The sequence below is a fragment of the Geospiza fortis genome, unplaced genomic scaffold, assembly GCF_000277835.1.
Source record: "Geospiza fortis unplaced genomic scaffold, GeoFor_1.0 scaffold55, whole genome shotgun sequence".
Classification (NCBI taxonomy): domain Eukaryota; kingdom Metazoa; phylum Chordata; class Aves; order Passeriformes; family Thraupidae; genus Geospiza; species Geospiza fortis.
In genome coordinates this window covers 4,769,820-4,793,417 of record NW_005054308.1, presented here as the reverse complement: position 1 = coordinate 4,793,417, position 23,598 = coordinate 4,769,820, and the positions used below count along the sequence as shown (strand labels likewise).

General features: G+C 46.0%; 1 protein-coding gene across 1 annotated transcript in view; it reads left to right on the top strand.

Annotated features, from left to right (window-relative positions):
- The window catches only part of COL23A1 (collagen type XXIII alpha 1 chain), a 170,538-nt gene that overhangs the window by 119,817 nt on the left and 27,123 nt on the right, over nucleotides 1-23,598 (top strand). Inside the window, exons 2-4 of the mRNA XM_031066837.1 lie at nucleotides 2,120-2,164; nucleotides 9,958-9,965; nucleotides 13,138-13,164. The gene's annotated coding sequence lies outside the window, so the exon portion shown is untranslated. The remainder of the gene's footprint in view (nucleotides 1-2,119; nucleotides 2,165-9,957; nucleotides 9,966-13,137; nucleotides 13,165-23,598) is intronic.

Genomic DNA, 23,598 nt, shown 5'->3' with positions numbered 1-23,598 from the left:
AGGGAAAGAATTATAAGATCACAAAATGATTTGGGTTGGAAGGGACCTTTAAAGGTCATCTGGTCCAATTCCCCTGCAATGAGCAGGGGCATCTTCAGTTAGGTCAGGCCAATCAAAACTCCATCTAACCTGACTTTGAATGTTTCCAGGGATGGGGTATCTACCCTTGGTGTAGGCAAGAGTCCATTTTTCCCATGTGGTGTGAAGTATTAAGAAATTTCTTAAACTTCTTAAACTGAAAAAAAATCCCAACCTAGTATTAAGATTTATACAGAATCCTTTATTTCTTGCAAGTTTCTCACATTCTCAGTTGAATGGCTCCAACCCAAGCTTTATGTGGGAGCTCTGTGCATCCACCCTTTGATATCAACTCTCCTTTAAGCTGCCTAAAAGCATCAATACCAACCCATTACTCACTTGTTTAGATACTTGGCCTCCCTCTCCTACACCTCCATTAGGACATTTCCTCCTCCCTGGGGAGCAGCCTGTCCTTTCTGCCAGCAGGAGGGAAAGCAGGATGGTTACTGAATTTAGATTAAGCAGATCCAGGAGGAGTCCTTGGAAAGGCAGGGAAGGATTAAGCAAGGCTGATGTTTAAAGCACCCTCTGCACTCTGAGGGAGGCTGGAAGCTGCTGGGGCTCAGGCTCTGCCTGCAGATCAAACCCCCAGAATTAGCCCAGAGGGGCTTTAATTGCACAGTCACCAGTGGTCTCCAAGGTTAAAAAAGGTGCTTCATCAGAGCTGTGGTTCCTTTCCAAAGCAGCTGGACTCAGGGATGGAAGAAGTGAACCTTTCTTCTGCCTGTAATGTGCTTTCAAGGAGGCTGCAAATATGTTGGGGATTTTTTTTGTCTCCCCTGTAGAAACTTGTGAGCAAGTTACTCAGGGAGTAGTGGTAGATTTTTTTTACCAATCATTTGTGACTACCCAGGGCTTCTGTCTGCAGGCTTCCAATCCCATAGCAAGGGAGCAGGTGGGATTTGGGCTCCCACTGGAGCCCCTGTGAGGGCAGGGGGTCCTCTGGAGCTCCCTGGTGGGCTGGGGAGGAGGAGTGCTGGACAGTGTATCCAAACTTCAAAGAGGAGAACTCCAGGCTGTGGCTGAAATTCTGGAGATGCAGTTGCACATTTGAGCACAGAAATGTTTATGCAACAGGGGAAATTCTGATAGGAGTGCAGAAATATTTAATGATCTTTGTTTATCATCCTTTTCCAGCAGAAAGGAGAGGGAGCAGTGTTGTTTCACAGATAAAAAGCAAGTTGTTGCCTTTTGTTAATGTTGCTGTCACTCAGCAAATGCTCCACCAGAGCTGGCTGGCCTGCTGCAGGAGGCTGCAAAAAGGAGCTTTTTCTCCCAGCCTGGTAATGCACATGTTGTGGGAGAAGTGATGCTGCCAGGTGCCAGGCAAGGAGTGCTGGCTGCAGCAGAGAGGCTGCAACACGTGGGCATGAAGAATGTGGTGTGATGGCTTTGCCAGTGACATGGATGCTCTGTGTGTGCTGGAGTATTCTGTATCAGAGTTTATTACTTGAGTGCTTTTTTTCCTTAATTAAGGGTATTTTGTCACTTATGGCATTTTATTGAACCCTTAGCCATTGCTGCCCAGTAGGGTAAGAATACAGCAAGCTCTCTATATCTGAAATTAAAAATGTGTGACCAGATCTAGGCTCTGTCAGCAGCTGCACAGAAGCAGCTCTGACTCAGATAATTATTAGTATCAAGAGGTTCATGTTGACTGCTTTAATACTTTAAATACTGTGATTTGCAAACCTGTAACAGCCATTTGCAGCATGCAAGGACTGCACAGCAATGCTGCTTGCTCAGCAAAGGATTTTTTCCAGAGTTTTGGATCTTGTTAGATCTGGGGTTCTCTACTATCTACAATGCTGATAACTGCAATACCTGCTTCCCAGCTTGCCTTGGTTTTTTTCACTGGAATTACATTGTGGGGAAAAAAAAAGTGGTATTTAAGTTGTGCAGCATACTAATAGTTTTGGTATTTGGGAAAGAGGGGAAGATGTGAGATGGGTCCAAAGGGGAGGACCCGTGGTAGATGCTCTGCTGAGCTGGCTGTCCATGGGCCATCACTAACCCTGTGCTCTCTGCCTGCCTCCCACAGGGCCCCCGGGGAGGCGAGGGAAGCCCGGCCGGCGCGGAGAACCCGGTAAGCATCACCTGCCCAGGGGCACCCAGGGTGTCATGGGGGTGTCATGGGGGTGGGAGCCTTTGGGTAATGCCACCTGCCACCTCCATCTAACAGGCTGTGGAACAGGGGCTTCCCTCACCCTTGTGTGCTGGGCATGAAGGGTTTTATTAAAAACTTAAACCAAACCAAAACCAGCTCCCAAACCTCTAAAAAACAAAAACAAATTTAAAAAACATAAAAGGAATAAACCAACCAACCAAAACAAAAAAAACCAGTTCCACTCAAAACACCCACAGCTGTTGCATCTTTTATCCATCCTTCCATTTCTCTTAGTAGCATTCAGCCTCATCATTGCCCCACCTGACATTGAAGAGGGACAGTGAAATAGGGAAATAGGGAATGGAGCATGGAAATAGGGAATGGAGCATGGAAATGGGGAATGGAGCATGGAAATAGGGAATTCCCCAGCCATGCTGATGGGAGGTGTGCACTGGCTTGTTCTCTGCATGTGGCCATGTCCCTGTGTTGTCTGCCAGCCATGGGGTGGTGGTGTCTGCATTTGGGAGTCAGGGATAACCAAACCTCAGCCACCTCCCCTGGGCATCAGTGTGCCCTCAGCTTGGCTGAAACCACAAAGCAGCCTTGATGGGGGTTTCATTTGAGCTGTGTCTCTGTCACTTCAGTGTGTCTGGTGAGGTCTGGGGCTTTGTGCCTGTCTCTGAAATGGGAAAGGACTGTCCCTGTTTCAGCTGGGGAGAGGTGGTGTTTGCTTCCTGCTCTTGGGTCTGAGTGCTGCTGGAGAAGGGAGAGATGCAGCTGGCGTTGCTGTTTCTCAGGAAAATAGACTGGGATGTGCCCAGAGAGCCAGGCAGTTCTTGAGATTTCCTCACTGTGCCAGAAAGCAGCACATGAAATTACATGTCCCAGCTCTTAGGCTCTTGGACACTGATAGAATGAATGGGAGCCAGTGGATTTTCATTTAGTGAAGAGACTGAATTCTGTCCTCTGCTGCCTCTTGCTATTAAAAATTCACAACTGGGATTTCAAAAAGGCCAGCATAACTTTCTGATCACCAATATTTTAAACAATTTTTTAACTCTGAGGAAAGGGAATTGAGTGGATATGTGCTGCACACCAGCAGCAGCACCTGAACTCCTGGATTGAAGGACAAGAAAGGCAGGCAGGCATTTCCCTTCTCCTCCACTGCTGGTATTCCTGAGTGCATCAGGGGTTTTCTGAGATATTTTTGTTCCTGAAGCATCAGGAATTTACTCCTGGCCAAGGGATAGGTGCTGATAGGGTGGTGATGGTGGTGGATCCCAGCCAGCTCTGTTAATTTTCCCATTTTCCCAGCAGCCAGGCTGTAGGAATAGCCACCAGATATCTTTGATTATTTTCTTTGGTTTTTAAAAAAAAAACACCTAAGGGCTTTAAGAAGCACAGTGGAATACAGCATTCTAGCAAGGGCAGCCGGAGAGGTCAGCCAGTGGGTCTGATTTTATATGCAGGCATTTGTGTAAACACTGTGCAAAATGTGTCTCTGGTCCATACAAAAATCTGGGAGGTTACACTGGGCTCACACATGCCCTTAAATCTCTTCTCCCTGCTTCATGCAAAACTCTTGAAAAGCAGCAATTTCCCTCGTGCTGTGACACATCTGCAAATGCACTTGAGCATCCCTCTGATGAAGCAGAAAGCTGCCAGGGAATCGATGCAGAGCCAGCAAGAAAACAAACATTGCAAAAGAAAAAAAAATTAGAAAAGAAGAAACTAATTATTGACGATAAAAAAATCCAAACCTTGGTAACAACTTTTTAAAATTTCTGTAATTGTGGAGGAAAATGGAGAAGAGTGCAGCTGCCACCCACTGCACACAGGCACACACTGGGGCTCCCAGTGCAGTCCCAGGAATGCAGTGCAGAGCCTGCACTGCCCCACTGCAGATACACAGGCAGCAGGCATCCTGCTGTGTGTTGCTTTTGGCTGAGCTCACTGATGTTTGTTTCTCCAGATAACTTGAATATATATTTCTATATCTGTTTGAGAACCTGACCACACATAAACTGGGCCTTTGTTCCTTTGCTACAGCTGATAAATGTGAATAAAACTTTGTTTGTGTAGCATGCTGGTGTCCATCCCCAGGGACCCTGCCTGGTTAGGGCTTCACAGCCTCCAGACAAAGGCTGTTGAAGAGCCAGAAGGCTCAGCCCTGCCAAGGGAAGTATTTTTCTTTGGCCTTTGTTGAAATAGTCATGTTGAAAAACCTGTTCAGATTATATTGAAACTTTCAATGTATATCTCTAAGAAACAAGCAGAGAAACTGTTAAGAGATACTCCTGTCCCTTTTAATCACACCCTCTTGTTGATCTAAACCAAGACTGAATTTTGCTTTTTTCTTCTGCCATGATGGATTCAGATAAAATAAATTAATCCTCCAGCTCTGTTTCTCTAAACTAACAATTCATCATCATGAAAACACATTGGGACAACTGCTCTCTTTCACAGATACGCTCCATACCATAAAAGATTAATTTTTAAACCATTTCTGGCAAAAAAAAAATTAACTATTTAGACCATTTGGACATGGGACAAGCCTGGCTGCACATGCTTCAAAAGCACTTGTTAAACCAATGAGGTGAACCCCCATTGCCCCCAGAACCTGCCCAGGCCAGCCAGGGGGTCCTGCTGGGGCCTTGCCTCTGGGCTGATGGTTTATTTTGCTGTAGAGAAGCATAAAGGCAACAAATTTCCCCCTGGGGAGCCCTGGAGGGCAGAGGGGGCTGCACTGAACCCCAGCCTCCCTTTGGGCTCACATCTCTGGTGGCAGCTCCAGCTCCCCATGGTGGCACAAAGGTCCCCCTGTCACCCCTGCCCTGAGCTCAGACACAAGGGTCAAGTACCTGGGGAGTGTTTCTGCCCCCATCAGCCCAGCTGGACAAACCAGAGAGTAACTGAGTCAAATGGCTCCATCCAACCCATTTGATTTCCTCTCTCCATCTTCTGGCCCTGTGGGAATCACTGCTGCAGCAGAGGAGCAGTCCTGGGGCTGGGCACAACCACTGCAAAAGAGGCTGCTTTTAAAAACCAGTTTATCCCACTGTTGCTACCACGAGGCCAGAAAATTCACACCAGCAGCTTCCCTGGGGGATGTCACTAATTGGTCCAGCAAGTCCTGAGCTCCATCCCACCCTGCCAGGACAGACACAAGGGTCCCAGCACCCTTATTCCTGCACATGATCTTCAGCAGTTTGTTTCCAGCTGGAAAGCAAGTACAGCCTTGAAGAGTCATGTGCACCCACCCATGGAAGTGGTGTATAGAAAGAAAAACACATTTTAATACAATTTTATGTGGGATTTTCAGCTTTCTCTCACTGTGGGGTGGAAGAAAGGTTTTGCAGCACTTGCTGTCTTGATTGGCCCTGACAGCCAGCCTGCTCATCTCAGATGCAGTTCCTTTTCCTTGCCAAAGGCAAAATCAGGTTTAATGTCATGTTAGCTTATTTTTCCAATGTGATATGTCCCAGTGAGGACACAGTTCAACCGCTGGAGTGAGCGTTTGTGAAATCACACGGATTTTTGCCAGGGACCTGGGAGGTTTTTCTTCCCCTCCTGCTGCCAGCTGGTGCTGTGTGAGCAGGATGGGGTAGGGATGCACAGCCCTCACGGGGCTTTGTGTTTATTGTTTTAAAGATTGAGCCATGCTGGGGTGTTCCTGAAGGATGGAGGAACAGGGTCCAGGATTTGGGAGCTTAGCTGGAGTATTGGTTCAAAGTCTTTGTACAACCAGATGGTGGGAGATGATGTTCCTGTCTCTTGGAATATCATTCTGCTTTCTTCCCCTGGCTTGATGATTGATCCAAAAACTGAAGCTCAAAATCTCTCAAAATAAACCAGGAGACAATCCACATGAAATGTTCAGCTTGGCAAGTCTAAGTAAGGCTTTGCTCTCCTCACATGAAGCGAGAGCTGCCCCAGGACACAAACACCCAAAGCTGAGGGCTGGGGTGCTGTGTAGCAGCTGTTTGCATCAGCTGTGCACAGCTACAGCCTGGGGGGATAAACGTTGACTGGTTTAGGCACAAAAATCCCTTTACAGGTGGGCCTGAGAGGGCATTTTTTTAATGAAGTGTTATTTCATTGGAAAATCCTGACTTGGCGTAATTTCTGTCGCTGGCAGAAAAAGTTTTGTTTACAAAATGTTTTCATCTCAAAAGCAGTTTTTGGGGAAATGTGTTGAAATTTTGCTATGGGATAGAAGTCTTCTGCCCACCACCCACAATTTTTTCTTTTTCTTTACATTAGGCTGCAGGTATTGCCTTCATTTGAACTTCTAACAAAGATTTAATTGAAATGTGTTTTTTGTTAGTTTGGGAGGGCTTTTTTTTCTTACAGCTATTCTGTTTGTGCAAATATCCTGATTTGGAACAAGAAGGAATATAAAGTTTTTTAAAGGAAAAAAAAAAAACCAACAATGTGATTTCTATGCAGGGAAGGCTTATTTCTCTCCCAGCCCTATATATATTTAAAATCCCATATTTTACATATCAAGATTTATGCTTTCAAACCCATTAGCCTTGTGATTGAATGGACAATTGTAAACATACAGTTGCTGCTATTCAGTAAGTACACATGGGGTTGCATGTGGATAAATCAGACAGAAAACTGTATTTATTTGGGGATTTCTATTGCTCCCCTATTTCTCACTATGAAATGCCTGTGACAACCTCATACCCAAGGGCTTCTTCTGCTGAACTTCAGGAAAAATCTAATCTGGCTCTCAGTAATGAACCTTTCCTAGGAGAGCATATTCCCTGTGTGCCCCAGCACTGAGGCACAGATAGCAGTTAGAGGTCAGCACACAGTGACAAATAAAGTTTTCCCAGATTCTGTGGCTTCTTATGGCTGTAGCAGTTGCTACCTTTTGTTACCCATGGCTCTGTTACTTCCCTTACAGCATCCCAAATTAATAGCTCTATGTGTATGTATATACATTGTGCTTGTGTTTAAATACACATAGCCATGTATTAATATAGATTTTTTTTACTGTATTTTTTTACATCTTCAGGTGGCCACAGATGCATGTTTGCTACCTTAGGGATGGACTATTTGCCCTTTAGAGTTGCAGCAAAGTCCCCTCTGACTCTTCCTGAGCTGTTGGAAATGTCTGGCTGGTTTTGTTTCCCCTGCCTGGCTCTCTCCTCTCATGGCAGGAGAGCTTGCATGATAAATGACTTGCAGATTTAACAGAAATATCATCTTATCCCAAAATTTCCAAGCTGAAAAAATACTTGGAAAGAAATGACTGTGACCTGTCATTTCCCATATGTTTGTGTACTGCTGGGGATGATGCTGCTGTGACCCACTCGGGCTCTGGATATACAAAATAACATTCATGTTGGTCAATCAGGAAATCTGGGTCATTAATTTTTAATGAGTTTTGATTTTCACCTCCTGCTAGCACAGCTGTGCACGTTCTTAAGGAATCTTTTTGTGTTTCCAAATTCCTCCATGCTCTTGCGTGCTTGAGCACAAGGTGCTCGCTCCTGGTTACAGCAGCATCCTCCCTGTTCAGGTAAATAATCACAGACCAAAATCTCTGCATTTGCAGGTTATTTTTGTCTTTCTCCTCTTCCTTCTGAAAACAGTCCCCAAGTTAATTTGTCACGTAGTTTTCAGTACACAAAGGCTGTTTCCAACTTTTATTTGTTGTAAGAAGAATTTCCAAGTTGTTTCATTCTCCCTTGCAGCCTCTCAAACTGATTATCGCCAGTCAAAATTATTAGCAGTAAATTCTGGCAAATTTCTTTGAAAAGAGCATAAATCTTGTGCAATGTGCCCACAATGATGAGATGGCTGGATGAGGGGCAGCCCCTGGGTACAGAATCAGCTTCTTTATTGTTGAATTGCAAAAATATTTTACTTTTTTCCATAAGAAACAAGTGCATTGTGGCTGGGCTGTTGAAAAACACATTCAGCAAACCAGAATGTTATGTTGCTCTTAGGAGGAGAGTAGATCAGTTCAATAGGTTTAACTTTATGCCTTAATGAAGATCTATTTAGCCTCAATTGGCCAGCAGCACAGTGAAAGATTGGTGTAACTCCACTGGTGGGGCTGGAGAACATCCAAAGGTGCATTTACAGACCCTCCCATTTGACTGATTCCTGAATTTGGGAGGAGGAAGCACTTTAAAAAAGCACTTGCCTGCACATGTTGGGGAGAAAAAACCAGTAGCTGAGAAAAGAAAAGTAGGCAACAAATTCCAAAGAGATTATAATTGGTACATGATTGAAATCCCATATTAAAATAATTTCCTGCACACTTCTTTGAGACTTAAGTCTTGACTTTTCCACAAAAGGGCTCTTGTGGGCAGCCTGGTGTAAGTGAGTTAATAAATCAGGTTTATGATTCTCAGTTAATAAATTGGCATAGAGCCACTGGCTTCTGTATTCAGAAGAAATTAAACCAAGGAGAGCAAGTTAAGCCCCTGTGCTGCTGGCCTGGAGGCTGTCCCTGCCCCAGGGGTGGCTGTGTGGCACTGACCCCCTCCAGGTGACAGACACAGGTCAGTGGGATGCTTCTTGGTGCACTGCCAGCCATTACTTGCTGCCACCCCTCATTCTTAGGCTTGTTTGGTTTTTATTTAATTCAACTTAGCGATGTTTTTAATTTTAGAATTAATTTTAAAATCCTTGAAAAGGCATTGACTTGAAATATGCTTCTTGAATAATATTGTTGAATAACATCGATGAACAAAGCTTTTTTTTTATTTTTTGCCTCCATATTAAGCTTTCCCACATTTTTTTTTCTTTTCTAATTGTGCTTCTAGTTTCTGGTTTTGATCAGGCAAGAGCTAGAGCATGAATAAATCCCAGACAGAGCTATAGGCTGCCTCATGAACAGGAGTGTACCATGGATTGCTTGGATTAGGGCTCAGTGCTCACCTCAGTGCAGCACCAGCTTGGGCAAGCAGTGGGAAAACTGCAGAAATTGCTGTGGCTGTGGTGAGCACCCTGCCCTACTGGGGGATTTTGGGGAATGTTCCTTTTCCTACTGCTGTTAGAGCCAGCCTCAGACTGTGCCCCTGGCCCCCAAAGCCTGACATGGGTGTGATGGGAATTTCCCTGGCGCTGTGGCACTGAGCAGGGACACAGGGAACAGGAGAGGGGACACATGGGGGTGGCACAGGGAACAGGAGCAGGGGCACATGAAGGTGGCACAGGGGTTTTGTGACATGTTTGGAGGTCAAGGAGAGGTGGGCACAACCTATGGAAATATCTGGGGTCTGTGGAAGCAGCAGCACTGCCCTTGTCAGGTCCCTACCACACTGCTCCTCTGGCTTATGTGAGCTTCTATCCTGATCCTCCTGCATTACCCAATGGATAGATAAGGTCCATTGTGAAAATATAGATTTTATTCATAACAATTTGCACATTTTTGTGGCCACATCTGTCTTCTTTCTGCTGGCCACAGGTGGTGCCCAAGGCTCTGATGCCCTGCCCATGGGCCCTGCCCTGTGATGTGCCCTGGGTCTTGTGGGGGGAGAGGAAAGAGAGTCATACTGTGAAAAAAATGGGGAAAAAGGTGTTTTACACCCCTGTCAGTGCTGCTGTGCCAGCAGCACAGGTGAGATGGGGCTGTAACAGGAGGGTGTGGATGGTGCTGAGTGTATCTTCAAAGTCATCCCATGGGAATTGGACTGAAGACTCTCAAATCATTCTGGTGCTGGTTCCTGCTTTCTGTTGCTTTATCAGATTGTACTTTTTCTTTGTAATTGACTCTTTTTTTTCTTTGTTTTTATTTTGTTTTCCAGGACCTGCAGTAAGTATCGTGGATTTTACTGTTGGATCAACAAAGTTAAGGCTTCCCCTTCCCCTGCCTTTCAGTGTCCTTGCAAAAACACAGCATTTTTTGGTGGAGGTGTGTCTGGAAACAAAATCAGTACCAGATGCTGCCGGATTTTTTTTTTCATGATTGTAGACAAATTGTGGGGGGAATTTTAAAATGCTTAACTTGCTGCTCCAAGGGACTTCCACTAATTTTAAATTCAAAAAATATTCAGTAAAAAGGAGTTTTCCCTTTAAAAGTTCTTTAGTCTGCCTCTATTTAACAGAAAGAGTGCTGTACTAATATTTAACATGTTACTGGGTTTATTGGTTCTAAAGCTCTGTCTTGCTTTTCTTATCTATTGTGTTTCCAGCATTTAATATGGGTTTGGTTGCCTCACAAGTGGGGGCTAGAAGGAAAACCATAGCTTGCTTGCTTCTTTCTTTGAAGTCTTGGGTAGAATAATGAGCATTCCTACCAATGCAAAGAGAAAATTTATGGGGAAATAGTTGTTTGAAGGGGTAATAGTTGAAAATGTGTCAACTCCTCCTTTCAAAGGTTCAGACGTGCCTTTGGCTGTGCCACCACATCCAAATCTGTTGTTCTCCTGCTGGTTTTGGAGTGAGAATTTATGTTTTATTTGTGCCCTCCAAGTTGCTGAGGGTTGCTTTAAAAAATAAATTATGGGTATTAGGTGCTTCTGGTTTTCTCGGATTCTTCCCCCAGAGGAGGAGGAGGAGGAAAGGTTCAGGCTGTTTGCAGCCACATTTCCTTGTCTGTCATTGCACTAGCAGAGGCATTTCTTCATGTTGTTCTCTTCCTATAGAGCCTCACTGGGTTGAAAGGGCTTATTTTAGGGACAATAAATTTGGCAACTATTCCTGGGTAATAAATTCCCAGTTCTGTTTTGGTGACAAGGAGTGGGGTCTGTCCCAGCACCATGGCTTTGGTTCTCCTGGGGCTGGCAGCACTGCCTGTGGGTTTAGTGAAGAGTTTTCAGCCCTTTGAATTTTTGCTTCTATTTCAAGTTCATTTTTTAACCTAAATACTTAAGAGGGGGTTGAGCAAAACGATTATGTGGGATTACAAATAAAGAGGATAGTGGGACACTGCCTGTTTAAAACTCCCCAAATACACCTTCAAGGGACATCCCCGTTGACTGAAGCACTTTGGCCAGTTGGAAGTGGGTTTGTGGGGCTGTTTGGTTGTGCTCAGAGGCTCCTCTGAGCCCACACGCAGCCAGGGCTGGTGCTGCCTCACGTGTGCTGTCTGCTCACGTTTATTATGGCCATCCAGCACAGACAACATATGGTGCACTATTAATTTTTCTTTGTCTCTAGTTGGTTTCATTTCCTGGTTCCCACGGCACTATTGAATTGCAAACGGAGCACAGGGGAGATTTAACACAAACAAGACCTTTTTTTCCTTTCCTCTCCCCTTGCCCTTCTTTGAAAGACAACTCCTGGTTTAGTTAATTTTTGGGTTGGGTGGGGTTTGTTGGTTGGTTTTGGTTTTTTTTTTAATCCTGCTTTTTAGCATAAATGGCCTTTGCCAGAGACTTCTTTAAGCATAATATAAAATGAGTCCTAGAACCCACAGAACCACAATATTATTTTATTTTAACAGTACTGCATTTATTAGTTTCTTCTGTTTCTTGATTTAGGCCAGGAGGAATTGATTACTTCTTACATGTACAGCATTACACTGCTCTAACTGTATCCCCAATTCTGTTGTTCCCTAGTAGCAGTAGTTCTGGTATTTTATTCTTTTGGCTGTCATAAGTTAGTTATGCATATAAAATTATTAGAATTTGTGGTACAGGATTTGTGGCTGATGGATGATTGATTGTCCTGTCTGTGAGTAAGGGGTATTCTGCTCAGATATACTATAAAACCTCTGTTTTGGAGAGTATTAAAATCACATGCTGGGTAGGAAATTTCTACAATTGGAATATAGGCTTACCACAGACTGTAATTAAGCATTTACAGTCACAGATATTAGCAAACACTTAATGTGCTAATGTGCTGGCTGGGGAACTCACCAGCAAGTGAGGGCAGGGCGTTCCAAGTGTTTCCTATTTATCTGTGTGTGCTCCCTGCCATACCTCTCCATAAACCTCCTGTACCCTTTATCCCAGGCTGTAATTGGTTAAACGGGCAGTTGCTGGAGTCAGTGTTGATTCTGGATGAACCTAGAATGCTGCAGGAGGCATGACAGCTGCAGGGGTGCTTAGGAGAAGGGAGACCCCCTGTGAGTGGTGTGGAGGGGCTGCTGGAGCTGTGCCATGCCATGAGCAAAGCCTGACTCTGACTGTGCACCCACAGCATGCTGACACCACTTGTGTTTGTGCAGCAGGTGACATTGCTGCAGCAGGTGACACTGCTGCACAGGCACTCCTCACTGCCTGTTTGTGTGCCAGCTGATCCCACCAGCTCCTTCCTGGGTCTTGCCCTGGGTCTGCTGTAGCTCAGGGCATGGCCAGCAGCCCCTCGGGCTGTAAACACCTCTGGGAACCCCTGAGCAGAGCAGGAAAGGTGAAATACCCTGACTGGGCTGTGTTTTGTTCTGCTGATCCTGCAGCTGCTCTAGGAACTGCAGTAGGGTCATTCCCCACACCACCAGCTGTGCTTTCTGCTTCACTACAAATAAAGCAAAGCTTAGATGGGAGCTGGGAGAGGGCATCCTGCAAGGAAGTTAATGGATTTAGAGGGGTAAACCTTCACTGAATCAAGTGCTGGAACAGAGTTTGAAGCTCAGTAATTAGTGTTCTGGCTGCTGCCTCAGCCTCCATGACCTCCCCTCAGCACTGGGGTGTTTTCTTTCCTCTTGGCACCCCCATCCCAGGGCAGCTTTATGGCCAGGACCCAGCGTGTGCCATGCATGTCTGTGGCTCCAGGGCCAGCAGGGGCTGGGCACAGGCAGCAGGGATGGGTGCAAGTTGGCAAAACCCTGGTAAGTAGCCAAAGGGGGGCAGGGGATCACAATCCAGGGAAATGCAGGGAAATGCACTCTAGATGTGGCCCCTTTGATAGTTACCCCAAGAGGTTTGTCCAGTTGAGTGCCAGGGCTGGCTGGAGAGGCCATGGCCCGTGTCCTGCCTGCTGCTCTGTGATGTCAAGCTGCTCCAGGTGCACTGACTGACTCATGTCCCTTGTTCCCCCCACAGGGGCAGTCAGGACGCGATGGGTACCCGGTAACTCCACTGCTCCTTGATTTTTATTCTTTTCTAATCTGTGCTCTGTGGTCCTCTCCAGCACTTTCCGTGATTTTCCTTGCCTGTTTTAAGCTGCTTTTTTTCACTTTTTCCCTCCTCTCTTTCTTCATCGGCAATAGCTTTTGAGGGATTCAGCCCTAAAACTTAAAAGCCTGAGCAATAATCTCCCTTAACGTTTATAGGGATGAAACACTTGAGCCCTTTCGTGGCTGTGTTCATGCTCTTGTTTAAGAGTTCACTGGACTGCAAAGTGAGTGAAGGCTTTGGGGTTTGTCCCACTTAGAACTCTAAGAGGGGATACTGGTGGAAGAACCTCAGGTGCTGAGCTAGATCCTCATTTGCCCATATCCAAATATTTGTCTGTGGGTGCAGAGCTGTCCTGCTGGATGCACAGGAGGAGGCAGCCCTTGCTCTGGCCAGATCCCAGACCTCAGCCTCCTGGCTGGCTGCCCTTTCCCTCATCAATGCCCGTGGATGGCCACAGTGCTCCAGCCCTGAGGGGCTCAGCAGCTCATCAGGGAGCCACTCCCAAGCAAGAACTTGGTGTAAGGGGTTGCCAAAAAGCACTGTGTAAATTCTCCATGGCATGGAGAGAGAGCTTCCATCTCTGCTCCTGCTTTTTGAATTGATGCAGTGAGCTCTGCACTGCCTGTTGTTCTGGAAGTGGGGTACTGGCTTACCTTAGCCTTCCCCTTCCTGTGGTTGATGCCTTTTTTTCCTTTTGTTTTTTTCTTTTTTTTTTCCTTCTTTTTTTTTTTTCTTTTTTTTCCTTAATGAGTGTGTTAGGAAAACTCCCTGCTTGTCTTTGCCACCACATGCCCTGCCCTGGCTCTCCTTGAGTGCCCAGAAACCACAGAAACACCTATTGAGTTTTATGTGTGCCAGGGAGCCCAAGAGAGGAGGTTTGGAAGGGAGTTCCAGGGATATTTGCAGTTTTCACTTCCCCTGGACCCCTGTGATCCTCCCTGGGGAGGACAGCAGCATTTCCCCAGAAGTGAAGAGGTGGGAGATGGGGTTAATTTTGCAGAACCAGCCTGTATGGCCCTTGCATCCCTGCCATGAGAGCACTGGGGACTCCACCAAAGGATGAGGACAGATGAGGCTGGCTGGGAGGGGAGGCTGTGGCCAGCAGGGAGGGCTCTGTGTCCAGGGAAGGGCTTTGTCTCCCTCAGGTGGCACCTGCCCGCAGCAGCCCCGCAGATGCTGGAGCCAGGAGGTTGTACAGATGCCTCAGGGGTCTGTTGGAAATTAAGAGTTTAATTTATTCGAAGTTAAGATGTGACATTTCACTCTAATGGGCTGTTGATTGTCATTTTTAGGGCAGCTTTTTGCCCTTGTGGGGTATGGCAAACCCTGCTGGATCAGCAGTGCCCTTGGCAGGTTTGTCCCTTCTCCTGCCTCAGTCATGGGGTTTAGTGGCAGAGCTCTGGAAACCAGAAACTCTGGGAGGAAACAGGAACTGTTCCCTGGGAGAGAGCATCTCAGCACTGTCCCCTGGGCAGCCTGGCACCTTGCCTGTCCCAGCTCCTGGAGAGGGATTTTGGTGATGCTCCAGCACTTCTGGATGGTGGCAGGGACTGGGAATGACCTCAACTCTGCTGCCACATCTGCACTGGGAAAATGGCATTCACATCACCACAAGGGTTTTCCTCCTCTCTCTTACCCCCAGGACCCACAGTCTTGGTCCAGGCTGGTCTTATCCTGACTTTGGAACCAGCAAACACTGAATTACTACACCCACATGGCTGTGGCTGCACTAATTAGGTGTATTTAATAAGGAGGTGAGGATAATTATATTTCCAAAGCAAGATGTATCCCTGAAGAAGGAGGAAATAGAACATAAAGCAGGCTTGGGAGTATTATTCAGCAGAAGCATATGGGCAGGTTTTATTAGATCCAGTTGCATATTCAAATAAATTTATTTATTTAGTTCCCTTCAGGGTGATCAAATAAACTCTGAGCTGTTTCAGGGGGTGGATATGGTGAAAATGCAGAGGTAGAGGGTGGATTTTAAGTGGTGTGTGGTGACACTTGCATCCACAAGCCAGCAGTGCTTTGAGCTGCTAGTTTATAACTGAGCTGCAAGCAAAGGAAGCTTTAAAGGCATGAAGTGATCCAGAGCTCTGGAAATGGGACTGACAGAGAAAACAGCTTCTATAAGATCATTTCAGTATTTTTATACTTAACATCTTAAGAGGAGAGGTTTGGGTCTTACAATAAAACTTTACAGCAGGAGCAGTTTTTTTCTTTATGAAGTTCTGTAGGTTTATTGTTATTTTTGAAATCCCATAGAGGATTTTCGTTTCCATTTTTAACCCTATGGCATATCCTACTGACATTGTTGTAACAGCTATGAAGGATGTTGGGATTTGTTGCTCTTCTGCTCTTGTTTGATTTGGTTTTGACACCCCACTGATCACAGCACACACCTCAGCCTGAATTTCACTGTAAGGGCTGTATGGGTCTGTCTTCTCCTTCCCCAGTAACATTTGAACTTGGCCAATTTCAGCCAGATTTGCCAGAAGGACAAAGACTTTGTAGAGAATATTTTAACTTTTGCTACTGGGGCAGGTTAAGGGAAAAAGCCTTTCTGGTGTCCAGTGTGAGGCAGGAGCCAGGCTGCCACAGAGCTGCCTTGAGCTCAGCTTTGCGTGGGGGCAGCAGAAAAGTAGGAAAAGCAGATGTGCAGCCACCACAATGATGGAAATGTGTTTCTTGCTGGGCAGGACCAGGCCCTGGATCCCTGGGATCCCCTGGGACGTGTCCCAGGCTGTGCTTCCCGAGGCCAGGAGCATCCCTGCTGCAGAGTGGCTCTCTCTGACCTGGGGTGCTCTCAGCATGTTGGGCCATTTGTCCTGGGAGCTGGGAGGGGGCAGGGGGCAGAGGGGCTGTGCTGCTTTCCTGAGCAGGGCAGGCAGCTGCATCTGGGCAGGAGGAAAAGGAGAAAATGAGGAGCAGATGGGAGAGCTGAACTGTGAGTAGGCTTAGAGCTGACCTTTGAGAACAGGAGGATCTCTGCATTGCACAGCTGCTTAATTGGATGTTAGGAAACATTTCTGCACCAAAAAGGTTGTGAAGCATTGGTCTGGACTGCCCAGGGAAGTGGTGGAGGTACTGTCCTTGGAGGAATTTAAAAGATGTGGCTCTTGATTTAGTGATGTGCTCAGCAGTGCTGGGTTTATGGTTGGATTTGATGATCTTAGAGGTCATTTCCAGCCTGAATGATTCTGTGGTTCTAAGCAATGGCTGTGCAGTGCTCTTAGCAGTCCTGCCCCCATCTCTTTCTCTGCCTCGTGCAGGGATGGTTCTATACTTGCCCTCAACTTACTCAGCTGTTCTCCTACATATTCCTCCTCTTTCCCAGTGAGATGCTGCCTTTGTGGTTCACCAGAACCCATTCCCTTCTCTTCTCCACTTACTGGAGAAGCCTTTTGAAGCCAAAGTCTCTGTTTCTTGAGAGTTTCATCTGCCTCTACTACTCATCCCTAAAATCAGTCTCAGCTCCACCACTACGTGACATCCCAAATGCAGGGCTGTCACTTCAAGTGGGAAGAAACCAAAAGAATGAAGTTGATTAATGAGGGGAATTACTTCATGTGCATGTCTTCATTAATAGAAAGCAGAGCAGGGAAGAGGCTTTGCAGAAGAAAAGTATGATATGAAACAGGGTTGTCTCCTATTTTATACATTTCCCTTAGAATACTGGGATTTATTTTTAGTTGAGAGGTGTGTTACTTGTTTTGTCCCTCCTGTGTATAATGTTTGCCTTCTGAGTTTTGTAAATCACTTGTGTGTTGCCTGGAAGACCTCAGGCTTTGTCCTGCCCATATCTTGCAGCAATGGGAGCCTTTTGAGAAGGCAGGGAGAAAAGGCACCATGCTCTGCCTGATTAGAAGTAATGGACCTTGTTGCTGAAAATAATTCAGCATTGAGTACCCAGCTCTGGGGTCCCCAGCACAGGAAGAATATTTTTCTGTTGGAATGAATCTAGAGGCGGCCACCAGGGTAAATAAGGGAATGGAGAACCTCTGCTATGAGGAAAGGCTGAGAGAACTGGGATTTTTCAGCCTGGAAAAGAGAAGGCTTTGGGACATCCTAATTGCAGCTGTGCAGTACCTGAAGGAGCTACAGGAGAGATAGAGAGGGACTATTTACAGGGGCCTGGAGTGACAGGACAAGTAGAATGGCTTCACACTGACAGAGGGTGGGGTTAGATGGGATATTGGGAAGAAATTCTCTGTAGTGAGGGTGCTGAAGCCCTGGCACAGGGTGCCCAGAGCAGCTGTGGCTGCCCCATCCCTGGAAGTGTCCAAGGTCAGGTTGGATGGAGCTTGGAGCAACCTGGGACAGTGGAAGGTGTCCCTGCCCATGGCAGAGGAGCTGGGCCTAGACAGTCTTTAAGGCTCCTTCCCACCCAAACCATTCCATGATTCTGTGACTAACAGAGAGGTAACTGCACCAATATAATCAATTAATAGACTTAAGGTAAAAAAGAATAATGAACAGATGCTGCTCAATGCTGGCTTTTCATTTTGGGGAAGAATTGCTCTGTCAGATTGAAATATTCCTGTGCAGGCCATTCTCACATATTTATAGTCCAACTCAGGCTAAGGAGCTATTGGAGCTAAGCAGGTCAGCATCTTCAGAAACTTTTATTTTGGGAGCCTTGGACAGTGAGCTAATATCTTCCTTTGGCTGCAGTGTTGTAAATCCAGATCTATCCACTGAAGTCAGCTGCAATGTATAAGCCAGAAATCAACTGGTAAGGATGGTAAAACTCTGGTTTTAATTAATTTTCAAGACATAAAGTGAAGCCAAATGTGTTTTTCTAGGCTGATGTCTGTGAGTGGGGCTGAAGAAGCATGTGTAGAGGGGAAGATGGTTCCTGACATAAAAACGCAGCACAGTGAAGCACTGGAACAGCAACTTTGGTTACAGGTCTAGACTTTGACCATAAACAGTGGAGTCTGGGGTTTTCTCTCCTCAGCAATTAAAAATTTCAGTTAGTACACAACTTAGGGAAAGTCTGTGCAAGATTTTCATGTGTGACCCATAAATATAATATGAATGCAGACGGGATGATGTGTGGGAAATGAGGAACACATGCCTTAGCCTCTTCCTGGTGGCAGCTCCTCTGTGCCATTGTGGTTCCTTTCTTACCAGAAAGCTCCAAGGCATGCACTTAACCAGGCATTTTGGAAATGGAAGCACCAGAAAACCACATGTGGCATTAATAACAAACTACTTTTACAAGAGAACTGTAGGAGTGGCTTAAAATTGAACTGCCTGATGTCTTGATGAGTTGCCTCCACCTATGCAATTATCTCAAAGTGCTGTTTGGGTGTGCTCGAGGTGCAGCCTGTGAGAGTGGCTGCAGGAGCCTGGTGTAGCTCTGGGATTGCTCTGTGTGCAAACCAGAGCAGCAGGCAGCATTTTAGCTCTTCAGGAGGGCTGCCAGAAATCCCATGTCAGGTATGGGAGGCCATACTATATGGCCAGACCTGATGGGCTGTGTGGGCCCCAAATTTTCCTGGTTTTTTTTGCAGTGGGCGGTTGATTGCAGACCTTGGGTGGCAGCTCGTACATGGACACAGCTCCTGTGGTGTCCAAAACACATTGCATAGGTGCTCTGGCTGATTGTGTATTGCTAGACTTGGGTACTTTTAAACATTGTGGTGTGATGAAGACTTCTGTTGATGAGGTATTTAGTTTTCTTAGCTAGGCTAATCAAGGCCATAACTGTAATTTAGATTTCAGTCCTGTATTTGTTCCCATGTTTTACTCGTAAATACCCAGACTTCAAGGAGTGTCTCCTGCTCCTGTGTGTGAAATCATTTGCACATATACCTCTCCCAGTAAGAGCCCAAAAGACAGAAGTAACAAACATTCATTTTACAAGGCAAACTTTGTAGTTCCAGTCTTTTTCATTTTATTTTAATATCAGTTTTGTGGCCAATTCACGTAATTATTTGCCTAGAAGGAAAACCCTCTTTAAACAGGGGAAGCAGATCCAGCATGTTTTCCTGCTACATCCATTTGCTGGCTCTCTGATGTGGAAGCAACAATGATTTGTGAAGACCAGTTCTTCATGGCAGCAGTTTGTTTTCCTTTTGATTTAAAGGTAATTCTTCCACAGGGATAATAAAAAGTTGTATTCCATCCCACCCGGTGGAGGAATTGCAGATGCATTTGTTTATCCTGAGTGATTCCAATGGTTCTGGATGGGAAGAGGAAAGGGCCTGGTGAAGGTGCTGACAGCAATGGCAAGGAGAACTGTGCAGCCCAAATTGCATTGGCAGGGCAGAGGTTTGGTTTCTGGCTTCTCACGCAGCTTTTCCTCTGGTTTCCTGTTTTGAGTGTTGAGTGCAGCTGGTGGATCTGCATCTCTGTTTCCAGTGTGTTCGGGTCCAGCCCTGTGGTGCAGAGGCTTGGTGTGTAGACAGAGCAAAACTGAGAAAACCAAGAAGTTTTCTCATTAACCACCAAAGAGAGGTAATCCAAACAGAAGCTGTCAATGACAATGGTCTGGAAAGATTGTAAAGGCAGTAAGCACTGAAGTGCTTGTTTGTAATGCCAACATTCTTCCAAAATTACTTACCTACTTAAAAATTGCATTCCCAGCTCATTGGCCATCACCTCTCTCATGGGTGGGTATTAAAAAAACATATCCAAAGCCCAACTGGGCATCAAATTCTTGAAGAAAGCAGAACACATGGGACTCATTTAAGCCTCAGAAATTTGGGGAAATTGGGGGGCTCTTTCTTCCATAAGCGTACTTTGCTGTTTTGGAAGAGAACTGGTGCAATGTGATGCACAGAGTGAGTTCTTCCCTCTGAAATAGGGATCTGGCCTGTCTGCCCAAGAGCCACAGCAGTCTGTGCTGGGACAAGTGACCAAATTGGCTCTGTTCTGGCATCTCCAAGTGACCTTCCTCAAAAACCCCTCACAGTGCCCTGTGCAGCTCCAGCCCAGGGTTTGTTTCCCACCCCTTTGGACCAGTCAGCGTTAGATTTGATTTCAGGCGCTTTTCTTGAGCATCTTTGAGAAGACATCCAGAACAAAGAGAAAGCTCTGTGCACAGACAGAAGGCAGCACATCTTGTGGTTATGGACGAGGCAGCTCCTGCAGGGAAAAGGGTCCCTTATCTCATTTGAAACCCTTCAGAATGTCTGGAAGACAGCTGGGAACTGAAGCACTCTGGTGAGCTCAGGCTAGCGACGCAAAGGAGGGGCCGAACAGCGGACAGAGCGCAGTTCTGCCCCGAAAGCTTCCTGAGGATAGAGTTGGGTTTGTTTTTTCTGCTTTTGTCTGTTTGTTTGTTTCTTTCCCAAGGCTTTCAGGAGTGCTGGGGGCGTTGGTGCCCTGTGGAAGGGAGAGGGGCTGTCCCTGCAGAGGCCGGCTCTGCTCTGCGCGGCCCCGGATGCCCGCCGGGCCCGGCCCGGCCTCCGAGGCGGCTGCTCCCTTGCAGAGCCGTCTGGTTTGCATTATGGGGGAAGTTTTTAGCAAATTACTGCTCCTTTCTGCTCCGTTTCCATCAAAGAATGGGCAGAGGCCTCCCAGCAGTCTGTGGGCAGATTTTCTGGAGCAGAGCACAGATCTGGGGGAGTTTTGTTGCCTTGTTAATGCACGCTTGGCCTTTATCAGGCTGCTCTGCATGGTTTACCTGACACCTATGGCTGGCAGCCTGGGCTGAGGGACACGGCTCCCTCTGAGGAAATATTTCAGAGCCTTTGAGGGTTTGGTGATGCTGAGCCAGACTGTGTGGGCAATGCTCAGGTGGCCTTTTTGGAAAGAAACGAGGGAGAGGGGTGAGGGTTGCTGCAGCAACCTGAGGATGAGGAGGGCTCGGCTCATCCTGCTGCCCTGTTGGGGCCCAGGACATTCCTCTGGCTGCCCTGGATGAGTCGAGACCCTGGCAGGGGGCTCAGAGACCTTGGCAAGACCTTGGAGTCAAAACCACCTGTGCCTTCCATTTTAGCCCATGGAAACAATTACCAACTTTGTGTGAAGATTTACAAGCCACAAGAGTTTGAGTAGAATGATAGTGAATTTGTCACAGGGTGAAAAAGTAGAATGTTGGGGTTTTAGAATGGGAGTTCAAGAGGCAAGATGGAGGAATCTGGGCGAGTTCTGTTCTTCTCCTTCTTCTTGTCCTCCATCTTCTGCTGGGATGGTGATGCTGTTTGATTTGTTTAGGGCAGAGACAGACTGCCTAACATAGGTGATAGGTATTGGAAAATTGTTGTAAATGAAGTACATGTATAAAAAGTTAACACCACCCCAAGGGCAGACAGTGTGCCACAACCCAACCTGCCAGACAGATCTCAGCAGGTCAGAGAAAGAATGGGATAGATAAGAGAAAATAAACATCCTTGAAAAGCAGAACCAACAAATCTTGATTTCTTCTTTGGTCACGGGGCTGGGAAAAAAGATTTTCTAAGACATCAGGGGTCATCTCAACCACAGAAACCCAAGACAGCCCCATCCTTTGGGATCTCCCACAAGACTGGGATTGGTGTTACATGCAGGGAGATTCGATTTTGGGGAACCCCTAAATGCCCTTCCTCATAAAAAGAAATGGGGTTTTCTCTCTGAACAAGGACAGCCTGGCTCCAGGGCCACGCAGGATGCAGCTTGCATGTGTAAATTGTTTCCAAATGGAAACAATTAGTCTTGCAAGGATTAAAAAATAACGTCTTATCAACGTTGCTGTTTAGTGCTTGTAAGAAAATCATAGAAGCTCTTTGGTTTTGGACTTTTTTTTTTAAACGATGCAAAAAACTATCATCTAGTAATGGAAAATGGGTTTCCAGTTTGCACGTAGTCATGGTTTGCTCCAAGACTATATGGAGGAAATTTGGCTGCGTGAGGGATTTGTGTTGGACAATACATTTTGTTGGACAAATAACTTTTATCAAACAAAGAAAAAGAAAATTGTTAATATTGTTAATAAAGGTTAGTCTATAATCATGTTCATTGCTGAAAAAATTATATTTATTTTTAAGTACAGTGCTGTTTCTGCGTGTAGCAATCCCATCCCATTGCAGCGAGGCTTCCTATGCTATATATAAAGCTAAACATAGAACTGTTGTGATATAAATTATCTCAATGCTTAAACATGGCAGCTCCTGGTAGGAATGTTTCCAATGTTTTGTCATGCTGCAGACTGATATGATTTTGGGGTCTCACACCAGAGACACAGAAGGTCAGGGCTGATGACAGGGGAACCTCCTGCCCAGAACACCTCCAGGCTCACAGCAGTGAGTGGTGTGTGCTTGGGGTAATCTCTTGCATGACCAATTCCATACCCTTCACAAGTTTTTTAATGTAGTAATAAATTTATTTAGAATTATAGATAATAATGATTTAAAATAAACAATAAATATAACTTAAATGCATTTGAAAGGACAAATTATTAGTGCAGCAGCAGTGGTATTGTATGGAGTAGAAATTTGTTATTTTGTCAGTGTTTCTGATCCTTCTGCACTGAGGACTTTGGGAGGGAGGAGGAGCAGCAGTAACTGGGGATGAGGTGACATCCCAGAGCAAGTCTCTTGGACTCAGTTTATTCACAGTTAGTGCCAGTGGTTGTCAGCTGCTATTTAGAGGACTCACAGTTCATTTTTTGTTTCTCAGTCCCTTTTCTTCCCTTTCCCTTCAGCTGGGAAGCTGGAAACAGCCACAGCAACCTGGCTGTCTTCCTCCACTTTCCTTGTGACAGGCCTGTCAGGGTGTGCTTGGCCACAGCTTTTGCCAGAGCTTTCTTCTCACACAAAAATGTGCTGAGGAACCACATGGCCAGCAGACACTGTCCTGCCTGTGAGTATTTACAGCATGGCCTATAGGAAGGGATGGTCCCTGCTCCCTGCCTGTGCTGCAGATGACCCAGGGCCCTTTGCAGGGATACTAAAATGTTGTCATGCTCTTTTGTTCATTCCTTGGAATATAAGATTCTATCCTTTTTTGAAACCACAGAGCCAGAGATGGGAAGGCAGCCCTTTGAATTTGTCAAAATTTGACTGCAGGGTTCCTTCCGACCCCTTTGCTAATTTTTAGCAGAGCAGGAAACATTAAAAATAACCATGAGAGAAGATTTCCCAACTCAGAAGGATTGTCCTCTTAAAAATCTCTGGCTTTGCTTTCACTATATATTTTCCCTCCTTAAAATTCCTGTAACATTTTAAGAGCAAGTCCATCCCTGCCAGCAGCAGTGAGGATGGAGGGCGATGGCAGAGGGCCAGGGAGCCAGGCTGGCACCTGGGCTTGTCTGAGCCAGAGGTGAGTGATGAACATGGGAAATGCCTGTTATTTATTGGAACAGCTTTTGCATGTGAACCAGAGCTTGCAAGCTCCACATCTTCCCTTTTGGGGAGCTCAAAATCTTCTCAAGCCTTCAGCTGACCTCAGCAATGG